This window comes from Anser anser (assembly GCF_964211835.1).
Source record: "Anser anser genome assembly, chromosome: 1".
In the NCBI taxonomy this organism is placed as follows: Eukaryota; Metazoa; Chordata; class Aves; order Anseriformes; family Anatidae; genus Anser; species Anser anser.
The window spans coordinates 27,398,848-27,419,596 of NC_139720.1; the positions used below are offsets into that span (position 1 = coordinate 27,398,848).

The 20,749-nt window shown below is 43.4% G+C and overlaps 1 long non-coding RNA gene across 1 annotated transcript; it reads right to left on the reverse strand.

The window, feature by feature from the left end:
• LOC310882045 lies at positions 1–13,104 on the reverse strand. The gene is made up of 3 exons (XR_014572792.1): positions 6,061–13,104; positions 5,544–5,633; positions 1–4,861 (listed from the first exon to the last, which is right to left on the reverse strand). It is a non-coding gene; the product is annotated as an uncharacterized lncRNA (long non-coding RNA).
• Between the last annotated feature and the right edge of the window lie 7,645 nt (positions 13,105–20,749).

The window sequence follows — 20,749 nt, forward strand, 5'->3', positions numbered from 1 at the left end:
TCTTGCCTGCCCCTCTGAACTTTTTCAAAGGTCCCAAGGCTGAGTTACAAGCTATGTGCACTCACTGCTTCCCTGTTTTCTCATGAGCATCCAGCACATGCTTGGTGGAAATGCTGGGGCCATTGCACCCACTCTTCAGAACTGGCCAGCTTGCCTGGTAAGGGGTGTTACACACCACCAGGGCATCTCCATGTCCAGGGAAGGCTGGAGTCAGCCGACTACCTTCTCTGAGGTGGTTTGGCTTTCCTACCATGACCCCTACCCACAAAGCACATGAATAGAAATCTTATTTATTTCTCATACGACGTGCATTATATCCAAGATATATTAGCTTGCTTTCAAACAGAAATGAAAACGTATACTGCACGGCTATAGTCTTACTGTTTATGTGATAAAACACCCCTAAAGTGCTGAAATGAAATGAAATAGAAGAGTGCAGTTCAACATTATGGAAGAAAAGTATAGAGTAATTAGAGTTTACATTCTGAAGCTGGGAATTGGCTCAGAGATGGATAAAACATTACCATGACGTATTCCTGTTGATTTCAGTCAAGACAATTTATTCTGCCTATCCATAGTCTGTTTTAAAACGTACCTTTATTTTTCTCCTTCTACCGGTTTTATTCAAATGTAAATCTATTGACTTTAGCAGAGTTCTGATATTTATCTCATTTCCTCAGTGTATTTTCTAGTCTTATGCATGACTTTTCCCTCCTGAAAAAAAAACAAGCAAGACAAACCCACCAAGGTCTGTGATATGCAAACTGAAGCTCAGCACCTTCAAATTGCTGGGGCTGAGGATGCATTAGCGTGTGCTTGTTTTATGCCCTTTCCTAGGCCTCTGATGTAACGTGTTGTCAGACGGAGTAGTGGGCTGGGTGGACCCCTCTGTCTACATGACACAGTATTCATTATATTCTCCTGGCTGCTGCTCTACAGTCAAATTTTTAGGGGTACTAATCTACTGAACTGATTTTAGAGTTTACAAATAATAACATGATTAAAAAAAAAAAAACACAAAAAAACCATAATTAATAATATATATATTTTTAAGATCAATGACCAAAACAGAAAAATACTGCACCGAACAAACCCCTTTCTTCCTCATTCTGAAATGATATGTTGCTAAACACAAAAAAGAGAAATGGTCAGTCTTATAAATGCGACAAGAGAGTTCTTACTGGATTTACCAGAGCAATAGTCCTTTGAAGAGCCAGAAATCATGGAGGCATCCTAGGGAAGAATTTTTGTTTCTAGATAGGGAATGGTTAAGGTTACTGGGAAAACAAAGAAGAAAACCTGTATTCATATTGCTGCTACGAGAGCCTCGGATTAACACTCGGGGCTTTAATTCGAGCAGTGTCAAATACCATAGTGCTTAGAAGCAGAAGTACAAATATTTGTACTTAGAATTAATGTTTTTATTCTTTTACCAGAGCATATCAGCTGCTACACTTTTAAATATGGAATCAGAAGTGAGATAAACCTGGCAGCCTAGGATGTTAAAAAATAGGAAGGCACCACTTCAGAGTACTGCCTGGTGGCCTGGGAGCCTGGAAACCTTGGAAAGTTGGGATCTGTCTCCATATGGCTCGCAGTTTTACTTCAGTTAACAGAAAAGGACTGTTGCCATCCCAAATAGTGGCAGATGCTTTTTAAATCAGAAAATTAATAGGGTATCTCCATCAACTAATGGGGTATCCCCACGTCTTTATCACAGCATGGTTTCTGTGGTATTTTCAGTTGTCAAGTCAGTCCTCAGTGACGGGCAAGGACCACCATATTCTGGGACTAGGTATGGAGTAGTGCTACTAGATTTAAATGACAGATGCGTGCTCATTGAGTTCAGTGTTGCCAAAATGTAGGTGTTCTGGTATACTCATCTGCAGAAATGTGGAAAGGCACGAGTTTTTTTAGCTGCATCTCCATCATTAAATGCTTTGAAGGACATTAATTTAGGAGTCAGAACACTCAGATCCTATCGTGAAGACAGTAATTGGAGGCAAAAAGCTTTCCCACACAGCAGAAATCAGATTAAGCGTCCAGTTGCTTGGTCTGCATGCACGCCTATTTCACACGGTGCAAAATGTCCTCGCAATTGTACCCATTCAGTTGTGGCCACCAAATGATGAAGAATAGCTGTCTGGCAGCTTGGTTGGCCTTTAGCTATTTTTCTAAGCCTACAAGGCAAATTTGGCCAGCACAGTGGAAGAGCAGCTACACCCAAGTAAACAGTCTGATTCAGAGTTTCTTTCCCTTGGCTAAACGAAATGTGCACAGGAGAGAGTCAACAACCCCCAGTTTGGAGAGCACAGGATTCATAAGCAGCAGCCTACTGCAGAAATACAGGGCCCTGGTGGGGAAGGGTTTTTATTCTTCCAAGCTATAATAGCCTTTCTCAAAGCATGACATTTGTTCACCCTTTCAGAGCTGGCAGTGCCGGAGCTCCCGGTTTCCAGAGATGTTCCAAGCTCTCCCACAGCCCCGATGGCTGTGTCCTCTCCCAGGCCCAACAGATTATCCAGGGTGCACAGCACATCAGGGTCTCCCGGGGAACACCGGGCGATATCCAGCAAGCTGCCCCTCGTTGCCACCAGCCGGGGGCTGAGGCTGCTGTTGCACTTCTGCAGAACAATGGGCTGAGCCGTATTTCACTGTCAGAGCGGTGACAAATGTTGGCCTGCCGAGACTCCTCGACGTATGTAACTTGGCTGGCGATCAATGGCAAAGGTCACGAGTTGTCGTCTTGCATCTCCAAGCTCAGTGAGACGGTTTTGTGCCGTGTTAGTCGCTGTGTATTAAGTTTCAGCAAAGAGAGGGCAGTGGAGGAGGAAAGAGATCCTTATCTGGAGTTAGGTGATGTTAAATGTTCTGAATAATTAGATAAGATTGTGTGTGTCAAACTCCGTAAAAAAACAGGCTGTGTTTTCTGATAAGAAGTCTCTGGTTCCCTCTGCCTCCCTGCCCTCCAGGACATGCATGCATGCGTGCACAAACCAGCACATTTTAAGTACTTTCAGGGCTCATTAAGCAAGCTGGGCTGATAGCTGTAGCAAATGTCATTCTTTCTCAATGGAGCAATGAATCTGTGTTCTGCACATTTTTGGAAGTCTCAAAAAGTAGCCAAAGTAGGTGAAAATTCACTTTCCATGGCTGATCCTTTTATTTTCAATGTGCTTTTAGAGTCTGACCGAGCACACACTGCCTGGGAAGAAGCCCAGAGGTTACACCACAGTGTCTACCGCTGCAGCTCAGTTTGCTTTCAAAGCTCCTATTGAATTTCCAAAGAGGTGTGCAGGTCTTACCAGGAATAGGCGTGTGAGGATGCACACAATGTGCTTCTGGCTCCATCTGAAAGGAGCCTGGACCAAATCTGAGCCATGCAAAGACGTGATTGCTCAGGGGTCTCCCCATGGACTCCAGCTCCTTCCGAGGCTGGAGCAGAAGCCAAGGGGATGACTGGCCTTACCCCTTCCACCCCAAGCCAAGTCCACCCTCACTTAAGCTTCTCCTAAACAAAGTGACATTTTTAACATTTATTTTCCATATCCTTTCACTTCCCTGGCTGCTGTCACACCACTGTTATTAATTTGGGATCTATGGTAGTTTATCAGGCAGAATGGCTGTAAGGTCTATGCAGCAAACATATGACAGAGGTGGAAACACCAGGGAAATCACAGGAAGATCATTAAGTTGAAGAATGTTTAAAGACAGTACCACCACTTATGAGCTCTGTCAGCCTTGGAGAACTGCAGCTTGTTTTTTTAAAATTCATTACAGCCCAGTAAATCTGGTGCCAGTAGAATCTAGCAAGTATATTTAGGGGAGGACTTGCAATTCCTCTTTCTGGACAGACACCTTCTATAGCTGAATAGAAGGATTGTCTTCTGCTCCCCACTCCCTGCAGAGGGACACTGGGGAGCATCAGTCCCCATCTGCAGATGGCACAGGAGCTGCTGCGTGGAGTGAAAACCTGAGTGAGCATCCTTCTTACACGCTGTGGGCACCAGGTCTAAGCAGGGAGGCTCTATACCCCTTGCCAGCAGATGTGTTTGCTGACAGCTCCCAGCTGTGATGGGGTGACGGCATCTCTCCTGTGGTCTCATGGCAGTTTTCTCCTCACGCATCCACTCAGCAGTTGTTTTTCTTGCTCAGGTCCCTGATGACTACAGAGCAAGGTGGAACGTAGGGTGGTGGGGCTGTGGGGATCCCGGGGGGGTGACGGTGTGCTTCTTGTGGTTGGTGCTACCCCACACAGACCTCCCCGTGTCCCTGCAGGGGTGCTCCTGTGGCTGGTCCAGGGCTGGTTGTGATACATGATGAGAGGGCTACACTCAACCAAAAACTGTTGAAGAAGGGAAAAAATGAGAGCACCCACCCAGATTCCCTTCCACATCTGCTTTTCCAGTGCAAATACCTTCTGAGCGCAAATACATCAATGCTAGGCACGACAGCATTAGTCACTCGTTGCCCTCCTTCAAGCTCATGCTTGTCTGTGAGTCACCGAGCTATGGGCTGGAGAGCCACGTATGCGGGGCAAGCCCCGCGCTCAGGGGAGGGAGCTGGTGCACAAGGCCGAGGGCAGGGCACGGCTCCGCGGGGTGCCGCAGAAAGGCCGCGAGGTCCTGGGTGTGCTGAGGCTGGTGGTGCTTCTGTGAGCACGCTGCTGAGAGATGCTGAGCCCAAACAGCAGCGGCTCTTGCTCCTGGTGTTTACGCTCAGTACCGAGGTACCCTTGAGGAAATAAATATCGTTTGGAAGGCATCTATACACACACGACCAGAGCTGCAGCAGGGGCCGGGAAGGGGTGCACGCTCCCACTCCCAGCAAAGCCAGCGCCTGCAGCCTTGCCTGAGGCCAGCTGAAAATAAAAAGAAAGATAATACTCTTGAAACCGGGGCTGTAATTACTATTTATTTCAACAGCAATTTGCCTTATTATGGTGCGCGGCATTTGTTACCCGGGCAACAGCTTTCTGTAGAGGCCTGGCTCAAATTAAAGTAAATCGGGCAAGATCTGAAGTCGATATCACTATTGTATTTTAAAACCAAAAGACGAGGGAGTCAGCAATTTCACCTAAGTGTTGTATTTATTATGGTTGTCATAGGTAGATGCAAGGAGCCGTGACAGCCTGTGTCCAACTAATATTTCTCTGTGCTGTGCCTGGCTGATCTGCTCCATGCGCGTTTGCAAATAAAGTGAATTTTCCAGAACTCTGCTCTTCCCTGAGGAGGTAAGGGCGTGCACGGCTGAGTGACATGCAGCACACTGCTTCAGAGGCGTGCAGGAGAATGGCTACCTAAGTGCCTAGCCTGCTCTTTCAGCCACACGCCCTTGCCCAGGCCTGGCCTCCTGTGAAAGGAGCCTGAATCTAACAGATCTTCTTAGGTCTAAGGCAGACTGAATATAAAAAGATAGAACTAAGCACTATAAACTATTAGTATATTATCATCTTCATAATTTCTGCTTAAAAAATTCAACTCAGCAAACACCAGAGGGCTTAGAAATGAATTATTGGTAATTTTAACCTCTTTTTTTCCCACCTTTTCTCATTTCCTTTTTTTTTTCCCTTTGTTTGTTTCTTTAAGTACAGAACTTCTGTTAGAACATCTGTCTCGAAAGCTTGAAAAAGCCTAGAAAAAGTAATAGGAAGTTTAGTGAATGGCAATGTTGTAAGGCTCACATATCCCCCTGTTAGACAGCTCTGCAACTGTAATCCTTTAATGGGGGACTTTTCCTGCAGATTTTTGACCTATTATGCAGATTTGACCAGCTATTAGAGGCTTTCCTCTTTGGATCAAGCTTCTACTCTTGGCAAGCCACTGTCTCTGTTATCTGACCCTTCCTTGAGGCACCCGGTCAGCCTTTCCCCGTCCCAGGGCTGCTGACACATTCAGTCTGTCATGGCAATGACAGACAGACTCCCAGCTGTTTTGTCCATTTGTCCATCCCCGCCGCCTGTCTGTCCGCAGCCCTCTACAGACGGCAGTGCTCCGGCAGGGTGCCAGCCGGTGGGGCCAGATCCAGCTCGGTGTGCTTGCCCTCGGGGTGCTCACCCACCTTCTGCTACTAGGTGCTGTGTCATTTCGTGCCATCCTCACATACTCTCTGAGAGTGCTGAAAAGAAGGTCCTGAATGTTACAGCCCTTGGGTAGCAAATATTTTGTAGGAAAATCTTCATTAAGATACTTCGATATGACCCTAAGCTAGTGCCTGCTTTCTGAGAGCCTTTACGAGTTCACAGCTGCCAATAAACTGATGGCAGTAAACAACCACAGCTGCCTGGTGTTAAGGAACAAGAGCTTTTTAATGACCTTAAACTACTTCGATTGGCTGTCCTTCACTCATTTGGGTTTTCAAACACGTGCTTTGGGGAGCCGCTTCAGTTCAGAAAATGTCTGACACCTTCCTTGCTAACATGCACCTTGTCTGTGATTCAGTGCTCGCTGATAACAGCGGCAATCAGATGTAGGAAGGGCTGTTCCATCATAATGCAGATAGAGAAGGAGGTATGCACGTTGAATCATTTGCTTGATGGCGAAGGAAAGGAGTTCTGGCAAAAATAAACATTTATTAGTTGCTGAGATTCCCCTGAACCCCTCCTGGTTTCCTACTTCACCAGGTCTTAGGGAGGTGCAGTGTTTTGGAGGTAACAGGTTTTGGACGAGGTGTTATCACTGGCATCTATGGCTGTTAATGATTAGCAAAGGTCCCCTGGTTCTTTTTTTCCGAGAAGATCCTGGATGTGCCCCAATCTCATAACATGCAAATTCCGCACTTTGGTTTTAATAAGCCATTGAACTGTGTTTGCCACTGGACTGTTGTTTTTGGAGCTGCTCGGAAATAATTTTTCTTAATGAAAATTCTGCTTTATGATGAAAAATGAAGCTCATGTTTTCAATTGAAAATGGTTTTGTTTTGATACCTCAAGTGTCTCATGAGAGCAATAGTCTGCACGCTTCACGCTCCAAAATCTTCAGTTGTGTGGGCTTCTTAAACAAACCGCTCCTCCCTTGGTGGTTTTTTCCCTGTTACTGACCTGCTGCAGGACTCATTATATGATATCTAGCCCAGCTAGAAAACCTGGCCAACAGAGGGGACTGGAGACAGCTAAAGCTCTCATGAACCACCACAGGGACAATCTTGAACTGTTTTGTGTTTGTTTTTTTTAAGGAAAAAAATAAAAAATAAAAAGATGATTTAGATTTCTGGTAATCTGCTTTAAGGAAAAAAAAAAACATAATTAGATTTCTGGTAATCTGCTTTTTGAAAAACATGAAATGTTGTCCGGTAAATGGCCAGTTCTCACAAAAAAAAAAGAAAAAAAAAACTGTCAGAAACCAGTATAATAAGAAGAGTTTGCATATCATTAACCAGTCTCCCCTTTCAAGGAGCTATGCTAATTCTGTCAGAGAGCTGGTCGGTGCTGCAGTAGAAGAATGGTTTTGTTTTAAACTTATGCTTATGACATTATAAATGACTGCACTTGAGATATGCATATACAAAGTGCTGAGCACAATGGAAATTGAAAAACATGAACTGACCACCTGCTTCTGTGTGCTCAGACTCTCCTGTTGTGTAGTTAACCTGCAGGATACTTTATTGCCTGAAACTACTGAGCATTACACACTATCCACAGTTGCTTTCAAACAACTTCAGACTGATTTTTCCAAGGTATTGGGACCCAAAGGTATTGCATAGGATGGATTTTTTTCTTAACTCCTTGGGTACTATTTTGTTAGAGCTCAGTCTGACTGCTTCTTGAATGTTATCTATTTTTCTGCCTCTGTTCTTGTTCATGTGATATGTTGTTAGATTATTGTTTAAATAAATAAATAAGTAAATATATTAACTCATAGCCTGCAGCGTTGCTCCAGTTGCCCTGCGGCAGCAGCAGGTTCTAGCATTGCATTTCCAGTTACCTTCCTCTCCCACGTTCAGCCTGCTCTTCAGATCACTCATGCCGCTGTTTGCCCAAGTGGGACTCTCTCATGCTTTTGAACTCTTTAGCCTAACTCTCTGATTTCCTTGAGTTCGTCTCTGATTATTTTTTTTATTTTTTTATTTTTTTTTCAGTCAGCTACCTAAGCTAGCAAGAATGGGGAGAGAAATGAAAACGGGGAGAAATTTCCTTCTCTCCACACTGTGAATTTAAAATGTGTTGAGGTACACTATGCTCAGTTCCAGTTTTGCTTCCTTGATAAGAATCAATGATTTTCCACCTATAACAAAATGATTGTCTGGGCCTTGTGTCATAGTCTGAAATGCTTTATGCATTTATGATCTCCGTTAAACTTGTGTTTTCCATCTCAGCTGAGTTGCTTGGTGAGGTATTCTCACTTCCTAACGTCCCTGTGCTCACTTCTATCTGACCCCCTTTTTAAAAAAACCCAGTGGCAAAAGAAGAGTTCTTTGGTTAGTGGAAGCCAAGAGTTTGCAGCTTTGCAAAGTTTTGGGTCAAGTAAAGAGTGATCAATGGGGTTTAGGGATGTTGCCTGACTTTGTCCTAAAAACAAGCCATTGTGTCTTCCAGGATACCTCATATATCTTTTGTCTCTCCCTTCTGCTCCCGTGAGACTGATGGAGCAGACAACACTCACTGACTGATTCTTTTGATGTCAACGGGATGAAAGCCATGGCTGAATTGGGCTATGGGCTTTCAAGATGACTTGGAGCATTATTTTCTGATTGCATTAATAAAGCTATTGTAGGAAATCTACAGCTGCCAGGATAATTTGAATACAACAATCGTCTTTCTCATAGTGGTATTATGTAATTATATTGTGTCCAGGAAAAAATAACCTTCTCATGCCTTCAGGATATTTCTGGAGGCTGCTCATCTACAGTATTCATTTTGATTGCTATTCTGATAGGTAAACTAACAGGTTCACCTATCATGAAGGCAGTCTGTCTTCCTTTGTTACACATGACTATATCATGTAAGATCTCCCTTTGAATTAAAGAGCTAGAATTGGCTGACTGAAGATAAACAAACTGGCAGTCCTACTCTGAAAAGTGAGAATAGAAACTGCGGTGTTAGCTCCTACACTTGCTAACCCTTCATGATGTGATCAAATCTCAAGTTCAAAGATGCAATTTGCTTTAAAAACCTAGATGACTTTCATCAGCGTGGACAAGTCAGCTTTTTCCTGGATCCTGCATGGGTTCTGCATTTGTGAGCTGACAGACAGCGGTGCAGCTGCTGGGCTGCCAGCAGCAGGTGCAGTTATGTGTCTCTGAAGGTGCCTTGGTGGTTCTGCACGTGGTTCCACACGGAGTAAAAAGTAATAAATGTATAGTGGGGCTAGAAAATAAGCACGTGTCCAACTACTTAAAGGACCATGACATCTTCTGAAAAAAAAAAATCCCAACCAAAAACCAAACAAACATATTTACTGTACAGACTTGGAGAGAACAGATGAACCTTTTGGGTGGTGTTCATTTATTAGGGTATTCTGTCCCACATAGACAAGAATGTAGATTTTTGCTTCCCAGAGAAGAGGACTGCAGTGACTACAAACCTCTAAGTATTTTACATGTTCATTTCATTATCTCAAACAATTACCTAAAGCTCCTCGAAGATTAAAATTAATCAATTTATGTTTAATTGAACTGTGTTTTAAAAATCACATCATGAATATTTGCTCCTTAGGTAGATTTAAAAATAACCAGAAAAACATAACTACTGAGACTATAATTGAATAGTATTTACCTTTTTAATCACTTGCTGCTTATGTTCTCAGCTTAGCATCTGTATCTGAATATTCAACAAAACTTCGACAAGGTTTGCTTACTAGACCCCTACTGTAGTGTCCAAAATGTCAATTAGTTCTCACTTTTAGCTGCTAGTAATCCTGTCAGTATTCAGTATTTAGTATGCTGAATCTGTGACAGAAATATCCCTGCTCAGGGAAGAGTCTTTGACTTCTGTACAATATTAAATAACTAATGTTGTGACTATCCTTCAGAAATGTCACCACTCCTGCTTGTCAAACAACGCTTCAGCATTTTTGCAGACTGGCCGATAGCAACACAGCTTGTTAGCTCCACTTAAATAGTGTCTCTGAAAACATAATTTATGGATTGGAAGAGACTGAAAATCCTCATCAGGATGGTTTTGCAAACCACTGAGCAATCTGCCTGCTGATATGCGTGTGGAGCAGTCAGCAGGGCCGTGGGGCCATGCAGAAGAGCCCCATGCGGGTCCCGTGCCGCAGCCCCACCACCATCCCCGCCGTGAGCAGCAGTGCTCAGACAAGCTGCTCCTCAGGGAGGGCTTCTTCCAGATTGGCACGCACGTAGGCATCCCCATGCTCTGCCTCTCGCTGTTTATTGAAAAAATAAGTCTGAAAAGACTTTCTACCCGCATTGTTGTACAGCAGTAAAATGGGATAACCGCCAGTGGCTCTGATTTATAACCAGATTCCAGATGTAAGAGATCACGCAGAGGATTGTCGCTAACCCACTGCCATTTGAGCTTGGGTGACAGACTATTGTTTTCCATTAATATGTTGATTTTTTTTGTAAACAAACAACAAAAGGAGGAATATGGGATGAAATAAGGAGGTGGATATGGAACGGAAGTTTCTGTTCTCAGCAGTTAATTCATCTTTCCGCTTTATAACCTACGTCCAAACTCCAGTGGCTCTGAAGATGGACTTTCTACAGAGCCATGATGCCTGCCTCGTATTTTGAATGTATTCATATCTAATAAGTGTATTATTGCATATTTTTCCAGATGCTACCTTGCCTGCAGCTGTGGCAGCAGCGTTTTAGAAGAGTCTTTGTAAATTCAATTCAATAAAGTACAAATGCAAAGAGTGCGGAAGCTGTTCGATGAGGACAAGTGCATTCGAGGTGCACGAGGTGCTATTTTTCTGTGTTGACCTCTAATAATTGGCATAAACCACCTGCCTTAGTTTATCCAACTGGCAAATTGTTACAAGAGCATGTTTTTCCCCCCAAGGGCTGTGGACAGAACTCATTAATGTTTAATAAACATTTCCAAGTGCTTTTGTAAGATTATCCTATTCATAGTGGGTCATACTAATGAGATCTACTGATAAAAGGTGCCTTGTAAAAAGCAGGTGTTGTTCTCGTATTATCCACTTTCAAGCACAAATATTTTGTTAGAGTATAACAATCATGGCACTTTTACAATGAACAGTTAGCCATCATTTTTAATTAAACCACTATTTCTAATTAAAACAACATTAATTCTACATCAATAACATTATTTTTTTCTTTTTTTTTTTTTTCCATTGAGAAGCCAATCAAAATTCTGACACTGATAGCCAGAAATCTTGTAATAAAATTCCTTATGACACATCCCAGCTCCGACTCTGATTTTTATCCATCTCAGTACGCAGGGCTGCCAGCAGCTCTTCACAATAATTTAATACTTTCTGAGAAGGCTGCTGTTCATTTATAAGCCCCCCTCCCCACGCTCCGTGATATACACCTTTCCTACCAGTAAAGCCTGGATTTTCTTTTCTCCTCAGCCTTAGTTAAGAGGGTTATTGCCTATTTCCAGTGACTCCTGAAACGGGCTATCTGTATGGGTCAGTTGTTTACCAGAAGTGGTTAGCATTGAGGTGCGAGAGGGAAAGGCCTTATCCTCATTTCCTACAGCAGCTCCAGGTGGCTTGGCTTGGACCTGGCAAGCACGGGACACCAGACAGCAGTGTGCCTCTAGTGAGAGATGCAGGGCGCTGCGTGGCAGATGTTCTGTGCCACACAATACCCCCTCACTAGACACTGTGAAAGCCCATGTAGCTACTAATGCGCAAATGCACACAGGGGGTAGAATTTATCCTCCTCTGAATCACAGAGATTTAAAAGATTTGCTACATTACTTATGTTTTCCAGAGAAATATCTCAATTCTGAAAGTGGAAGTCTATCCCAGGCAGGTCCAAGTCTGTTTGGCACGGTAGGGGATGCCTTCGACTTTTCTTGAAGAGGATCCCTGCAGGTAGTGCCTAGTGCGTGGTGGAGGATGCTCCGTTCTCCAAAGCTAGATGTGAGGTTGGAACTGCATATGCTCACACAAAGTTCAGAACTGCTCCAGCCAAAGTCAGTGGAACTATGGCAACCAGGATTTTATAAATACATGAAACATACATTTCATCATTTACAGGATGCAAGGAAGATAGAGCCATACTCTATTCAGTGGTGCCTCGTGTCAGGACAAGAGGCAATGGGCACAAACTGGCACACAGGAGGTTCCCTCTGAGGACCAGGCAGCACTTCTGTATGTGTGGGTGACTGGCACTGGCACAGGCTGCCCAGAGAGGTCATGGAGTCTCCTTGGAGATCTTCAAATGCCACCTGGACATGGTCCTGGGCAGCCTGCTCTGGGTGTCCCTGCTTGAGCAGGGGGTTGGACCAGATGGCCTCCAGAGGTCCCTGCCAACCTCAGCCATTCTGTGGTTCCATGATTCTGTACTGCAAGTTTTTTTGATTTTTTTTTTTTCAGTTCCAGGACTGCCTAACAGTGTTAGCTTTGTTCACACAAGGTTCCCCAAAGAGGTGCCTTCTGGAGAGAGGGATCTGTGCAAAGATTTTTTCTTATCCTTCACATTTTAAGAGCCAGCTCTGAGGCAGGCTGTAGAAGGGAACTCCAGCTCTGTAGGAATTCCCATATTTTTAGGTAACTGATCATAGCAAAGCATGTGAAAATGCATGTTTTATGAAGCAGAAAAGCTGAAATGATAATTGTGAATTATTTCAGTACTGCAGAAACTAATTTGCAGCTAGCTTTTTAATTTACAATTACAATGAAATTAAAAAGTTGCTGCAGAATATTTTGATTTATCTCAAGCTATTTTGGATGGAAAAAATACAACAGCAGCTATTGGAATACCGAATCTGGCTACTGATTCTTGAGGCTATTTGGCTTTGAACTTCCATTCTGAGAAAAAAACAAACTTCTTTGAAGCAGCTTTGTTGGGTGCAGGTAACGTGCACAGAGCAGTTCAGAAGGAAAGTTCAGCTTAGGTGCATGGCATTGTCTTCTGGTGAAACTTTCCTCCCTTTGGCAGGGTGTTTAGGAAAGACAGACTGCAAACACTGGTACCTAGTTGAAGAGATCCAAGGCTCTTGCTTATATATAAATAAAACATTTCACTATGGACTCACCTCAACTCCACATTGTCATTTTCTGTAGCAGGAATGAGATGATCAGCAAGGTAGCAGAGGATATTGCCTGGCAGAGAGAACATCTTGATTTCTGAATGATGTTTCCTTCATTAACTGCTTGGAAAAAAGAAAAAGTTCTTTAAGAAGGCAAATAGGCTGTGATTTATAGGGTTGCCACGGACCCCCAAGGTACTCATGTTTAAAAGATTTAAAAAAAAATTAATTTTAAGCATAGGTGGTTGGTATCCACTGGAGGGGAGATGATAAAAAGCTACCTGATTTGTCTATCCCCTGTTAAGAATGAAATGAAAGCTGCATTTGCCATGAGTTCACATGTGAAGTTCTGCTGAAGAACTATAGCCCTGGCTAGGCAAATGTATAGAGCTTTTCTAACTTCATGTAAAAGCTTTTTTTTTATGTTAACCTGAAATACCTTTCATGAATTCTGAAGTTAATAAATAATACTGATGTTGCTGCCTTATGAAAAATACTGAGGCTCTAAGCAGGCCCCTTTCTTCAATACTGACCTACTGAATGCTATGAAATTTAAAAATGTGGGTCAGAGATGGCCTAGAAATACCTTTGACTGTGAATCCCTACTGCTATGGACAGAAGATGGTACCTGGTCATAAGGAAGATCTACAAATTACCATCTGTGGAGCGTTAAAGATCAAACGGCTCACTGCTCCCCACTCAGATTTTGTCTTTCATCATAAGAAAAGGGTTAAAAAATGATACAGATGGAAAGCAACTCACAGAGTGGCCCTTCTTTTCATAAGTTCTCCTGCTCTTGTCCCTAAAGTATACAAGGCTTTTTCCAGCTATATGGACAACTTTCTGAACCTTTGCCTTCTAATGAAACACAGAAGCAAAATATTCCTTTATGAGCTTGGAAAGAAAGTTTTTTTGCAAGCTTTCCATTTTACACAACATTTTTTGAAAGTCTGCCAGCTGTAACAGCAGCAAAACACTGGATTGTGTATAACAGAAGTTAAAAATATGATATGCATATCCCACAAACTATGATCACGTTGTTGACCCTTGTAACACAGTCATGGCATAGCTGTAACAAAACGTACTCCCTTTGGCTACAGGAGGTCTCCAGTTCTCACCAACACCTGGAGGTGGAAGTACTTTTGAAAGTATGAGAACAGCGATCCAGGTGCAGCAAAATTTCCACCAGAGCAGGTGAACCCTGCTTCACTGAAGAAATAGGTTGAGACAGCAAAGGGTCTCAACTTCACCCCTGGCACCTGCAAAGCTTGAGTGCTCCCCCACGAGCTTGAAGCCACTGACCTGGCAAAGCACTGTCAACCGAAAGTGACAGCAGCTTCTGTCACCTCTTATCTTTTCTGTAGCTCAAAGACCTAAAGTAAAAAGCTCACTGTAAAGGAGATCTGGAGAGGATGTCTTCTGAGTGTCCGACAGAGCCTTGCCATTTCATTGCTATTCTCTCTCCACATTGTAGAGGATACAAACAAGGCCTTCATGCTTTTAAACTAAACTAATTTTTTCAAAAAATAGGAGTCACAGTGTGAATGTGTCTGATAGCACTGCTAGAAGATGCTAGCATCTTTCTTGATGGCATACTCAAAAAGGGCAGGGATCTTTGTTCTTCTCAAACATGGAAAGCCACCAAGTGATACTAATTCTAATCTAATAGCTTTCTTGTTGGCAGTCTGTAAGCTAATGGAGTAGCTGTACTATATGAGGTTAAAATTGTACAGGTAAGAATTTTGTTTTTATTAGACGTACTGTACTTACTTAACAACCAGAAGAGCAGGGATGAATTTAGTTTTGTGGAGGAACCCAGAACTGTGCAGCTTCCATCATCACCCCACACTATCATACACTGATGGCTACGCTGGTGGAAAACCATCTAAACTTCATTTCTCTGAACAACCATACACACTTTGACATGCTAATGAAGGCTTACCGTAGGTCCTTCAATGTTCAACATCTACATTTTTGCAGATGATTACAACTTTATAGCACAAGCCCCTGTTTCTGCTTAGTTTAAAACAGTCATTATATACCTGCTGATTTGGAAGCTCTACTGTACCATTTCCAAACCTTACAAAATAATCACCAAAAGAGAAAACCCAGCACAGAACTACTTACTGTCACTTTCTGCTGCCCACAAGTCCAAAATGAATCTCATCTGAAGCATATGAGTACAACTTTGGATTGAAGATTGGCTTTAAAATTCATCTGAAAAATAAAATAAGACGATGTTAAAACCGATATCTAGCCTTGTGTGTGAATACTGATGCCCTCATTTGCACACACCTAGAAATGTGTGTACTGAGTGCACAGTGTGTGCACTGAATATTAGGGCTCACAGAGCAGACCTCTGGTTGTGAAAACGAATGCAATGATTAAAATCAGAAGCTCAGGTTCAGAATCAACAATAGGTCAGTGTTTACCCCCTGTGGCACCCATTTTGAGTCCTTTTAGGATCACTAGGCTCTTAAAGGAGCTGCAGAATCTTCAGCCAATCTTCAGGGCACTGGGCTCCTGGTGTCCCAAGCAGACCTCTTACAGCCAACATCACCAGAAAACCTCCAAGCATGAACCCATCCTATAATCTACAAATTGTATTGGACTGTTTCAGAGTACTGCATAACATCTTATACTTCAGGAAAATGAGGACGATATGAGCAGAATTGTTAGCTGCAAGCTGCAGACTGATTTATGAATCAGTGCTGATGACAGCCGTTTGTCAGATATGTTTTACACTTAACAACAAGCAACTTCAAAAACTCTCTGTTGATATCTCACTAATCTGAATTTCGTTAGCTAAATGTTTCCTATCATTTCTTTCAACACAGGAATCATGGCCTTTAGCATGATTCTTATCAAGAGAGTCCGGCCCTTATTTCTTCCCAGCAGACTGAGCTCTCTGTTGTATTGACTAGGAGGAGATTGTTCCATGACCAAGTATTAATAGCTCCAAAATCCAGGCAACAAGATTACCAAAACCCAGCAAATATGTACTAAAAAGTGTATTGGGTTTACCTGATAAGGTTTTGGTGGTGAGGGAGTTGCAGGGATCGCCTCTGTGAGCCAGCAGCTGCCCCATGTCAGATCAGAGCCAGCTCCAGACAGCTCCAAAAGGGACCCGCTGCTGGCCAGAGCCGAGCCAGTGAGCGATGTTGGTTGGGCCTCTGGGAGAGCAGAGTTAAGAAAAAAAGAAGCTGTGCAACAGCAGCTGGGGGAGAGGAGCGAGAAAATGTGAGAGGGAGAGAGAAAATGTGACCCCTAGTTCAGTGCAGCAGGAGGGCAGGAGGTGCTCCAGGCACACAGCACAAGTTCCCCTGCGGCCTGTGGAGAGAGGCCCCTGGTGGAGCAGGCTGTCCCCCTGCAGCCCATGGGTCCCACACGGAGCAGATCTCCACGCTGCAGCCCGTGGAGGAGCCCCCGGTGGAGCAGGTGGATGTGGCCTGGAGGAGGCTGCGGCCCATGGAGAGCCCCCGCAGGAGCAGGCCCCGGGCCGGAGCTGCAGCCCGTGGAGAGGAGCCCACGCAGGAGCAGGGGGTCTGGGGGGAGCTGCCGCCCGTGGGGGACCCGTGCTGGAGCAGTTTGCTCCTGGGGGATGGACCCCGTGGTACGGAGCCATGTGGGAGCAGTTCTTGAAGAGCTGCTGCCTGTGGGCAGCCCCCCCAGGCTCAGTTGGGGAAGGACGGCATCCCGTGGGAGGGACCCCACGTGGAGCAGGGGCAGAGAGGGACCGTGAAGGAGCGGCAGACCTCAGGGACTGACCGCAGCCCCCGTTCCCTGTTCCCCTGCAACACTTGTGTGTGTGGGGGGGGAAGGTGTTTTTAGTTTGCTTTTAGTTTCTCACTGCTCTAGTATGTTAGTAATAGGTAAGAAATTATATTAATCTCCCTATGCTGAGTGTGTTTTGCCCATGATGGCAACTGGTGAGCAATCTCCCTGTTCTTATCTCAATCCTTTTCCACCATATTTTCTCCCTCTCTTCCTTTGAGGAGGGGGAGTGAGAGGGCAAATGTGGAGTTCAGCTGCCTATGGGGGGAAACCACCACAAATGGCAATGCTAACAGTTTAACAATCAAGTTACAAGCAGCAAGTTACAAAAGAAGTCAAGCAGTCTCTGTCTTTCCTTAGTTTTCCCCTTAATGGTCTCATTAGTTTTTGTAGTTGGGCATAGCAGTTAATGGCCTCTGCAATAAATCCGGCAAAGTGAGGTTTTAAATCATCAAGGTAGATCTGTGCTACTGGTTTGTCTTGTTATTTTCCATGTTGGCCTCTACTGCCTTTATTTAGGTCATGCTCCTTTAATTTTAACTGTTTCAGAGTCTAACAGGCAATATCTAACTCTGAAATATTAAATCTTGACCACAGACACGCCAGGTCAGTGTGTGCTCTAGGCTCTACAAAATGATGAATCAAGGCTTTCCAGGCTCCCATTGGCTTAAAATCAGAAGAGTTTGAAAACAATGATGACAAAAACATGGTTTCATTTTATTTGTCTCTTGCAGTTCAAAACTTTACTATTCAGATTTAATCAGCAGCCCAATGAAGGGCAGAGAGTCCCTTTTAAAAACCCCACCTTCACATGACTCAGGGACCTGGGAGCTTTAGGAAGAGCAGCAAGGAAAAACAAAAATCACAATCAAACCTCAAGGTTGGTAGCAATTTGCCTGACACAAAGATCCTTCATTGCACTCTCAGGATCCACGTACTACAATAATAATCAAATTTGTAACAGAGATTGTTGTGTTTTTTGTTTCCTTTTTCTTGACAGGTTTCATGTCTGATTCACTGGAGTATTTATTTAGTTTGGGGATGTTCAGCCAGTGTACAACTGGAGTAAAACAGACATGAATCATGCTCTCTGTGCGCTCTGTACTGTAGCTGCTAACACTTTATAATGTTGTCTAGAAATCCAGAAGAATGATTTAGTCAAACCATGGCTTCTATTTCATTTTTATTAAACCTGGCTCTCTGCCTAAACTCTTGCCATTTTGAACAGTGAACTTAGGTTAGGATATATTGCTTTATTCTGAACATTTGTAACCTCCATTGATCTGCTCAGGTAAAAGCAGAGAAAAAAGGCTTTATTATTGATGTAGAAAATATTACTTCTCCATTGTTTTTCAGTCCACAATCATTTGTCACATTCTCCTTGATAAATCCTCTTGAGTATTCCTTGTTCTGGGCCTAGAAATATCATCCATGTTTATTTGGTGGGATTCAGGTGGTTTTTCATACAGTGAAATTAACTCCAGCACTTTCTCCATGTCTAACTTCTGAATACCCTCATTTTGCACTAATATGGGTTGCAGTGCCCACTCATCTCAGAATGGGGTGGTATATTCCTGCACCTTTGGTGGCTGCAGGTTCCTGACTCCTCTTGGAGACCTCGTGGCAGCCCTTGGGACGAGCATCCTTCTGCACTGCTGAGGGGCTGGGACCTGCCCCAGAAGTTGTGAGGCCAACATCATGGCTAACAACCTTTCAGTTTCATTCTTCTGCCTGCTACTTGACATCTCTAGTCCCTGTATCTGACAATTCCAGCAGAGTAAATAAATAATTTTCATACTTGTCATCAGCGCCATGACCTGGCCGTGGCCCAATGAAGTGCCTCAGTGCCTCTGCCCTGTGAAAGCCATGATTCCAGCGCCCTTTTTGCTCTTACAGCTTCTGAGGCAGAACAAGCTTCCCAAGGTTTGCGGTCAGTGCATGGCTGTCATGTTTCATTTTGCCTGATACATACCAAGGTGATACCTTCAGCAAGTGCATTTTACTATGCCATTTGTTGATTTCTGCCTTCTAATTCCACCTGCTGGGAACCAAACTGTCGCTACGTTGGTCACCAGGCTATTTTACTGGCTGTTTTCTGAGTCTGAATACATTTTTTTAGAGTTATTAGACTTTATAGATTATTATTTTTCAATGTGCATCCTGTGTGTATGAGTATGCATTCATTTATATTAATTGTCCATTCCTCTCTGGGCTGCATGTCAGTCTGTTTGTGTGTATGTGTTTGCACATGGAGGGTAACATAATTAGTTCTTGCACAGGGTGTGCATCTGCATGCATGCAAACAGGTTAATATATTAATCTCTTCATATATGAGCCATACATTCCCATCCAGGTTACACAAAGATAAGCTGACGTGTTTTCCTCTAATGCATGCAGCATGACTCTATCCGTATGTCAGTATTTCCCAGCAGCCTGTCACTTGAATCACACATTATGTAAGGAAGGCAGCACTGTTTCCCAGTGGAGAACATTTTATTTTTTTTTGTTTTCTGAAATGAATTCAAGATGATGCTCTGCTATTATGAAAGAAAAAAAAATGTTTTGCTTGACTGAACTATTTATTCAGATTGGGAGCAATGTCATGTGTAGCACTTAAGAACATTTCTGGATCTGGTGGGTGGGATCCATCCCTCCTGGTTTTGGCTGTACTAATGTCAGGTTAGTCCAAGTTGGTTATCTTGGCTCTTGCTATAGTCAGCGGAAAATAACATAGGTCTAGAAGCTCCCTCCCTACAGTAGACAGACATCCCATCCTACTGTAGATGCCTAAAGCACCTGGGAGGACTGCTGCCCAGCGACAGGTATTTGTAGTAGGTCCTGAAGCTTGCTGGCCTTTGCTTTGCTTTGCTATTGTAGGAAGAGAGTTTTACTCACCTTTTTATCTGATGAAGCGAGTCCTGGGACTCAAGAAAGGCAAAAAGAAATGAACTGAGCCTAGCAGTCTTTGTGTGTTTCATGACCGCAGTTTGCCTTGCAAGCAGGTTTTTCAAGCCTAGACATGGCCCAGACTGGATGAAAGGCATTAAAGGGAGTGGACTAGGATATATGAACTATAAATGGCACAGGCATTTAATGGCATAGATCCTGGAGGGAAGCTTCAGCAGACTGTGGACACAAGACCAATGAAATCCAATCCCCTTGAATTCATGGGCTTGCATCTGATCCTACAGGTGAATGATGATTATCTTGCAAATGATGACATCGTCTGATCTTTAGTACAGGGGCAAGGCCAGTGGCTTGTGTTTGCATTGTGCTGGAACTGCTGTGTAGGCAAACAGGACGGCAGTGCTGCAGCACTGATAAGCCTGATGTGGAATTTAAAGCAACTGTCCCCTAAGGAGTAAGAAGATGGTGAGTGAAAACAACAGGGCCCAGGAAATAAACAATTAATGTTCGATTTCTGATGATTTCTCCCATTTGCCTTCTGATTCCCTGCAGTATTTGTGAAAGGAAAGGCAGCAGTCCAAGACAAAACCTGGTGTATTTTGCTAATTTTGTAACTATTAAGACATAAAACAGACACAGATTTGGACTAAGTAAAACAACCAGATGATATCCAGTGGAACTGAATCTCAGTAGTTTCATCCTCAGCAAAAGGGTTTAGAAAGTCTAGAAGGATGCTCAAATTTGAAGAGAAGGGAATTTGAAGAGAAGAGATAGGAGCTTTCCCTTTTTTGGCCTTGATACGCTTGAGACGATCAGTAACTTTATGGATCTGGGGAAGCACATTTATTTATAGAACAGGAAGGTTTTTTTATGAGTTGCTGATATACATAAAAATTATAGAAGTTGGCTCTTACTATCTCTAAGCTTCTTCTGCGT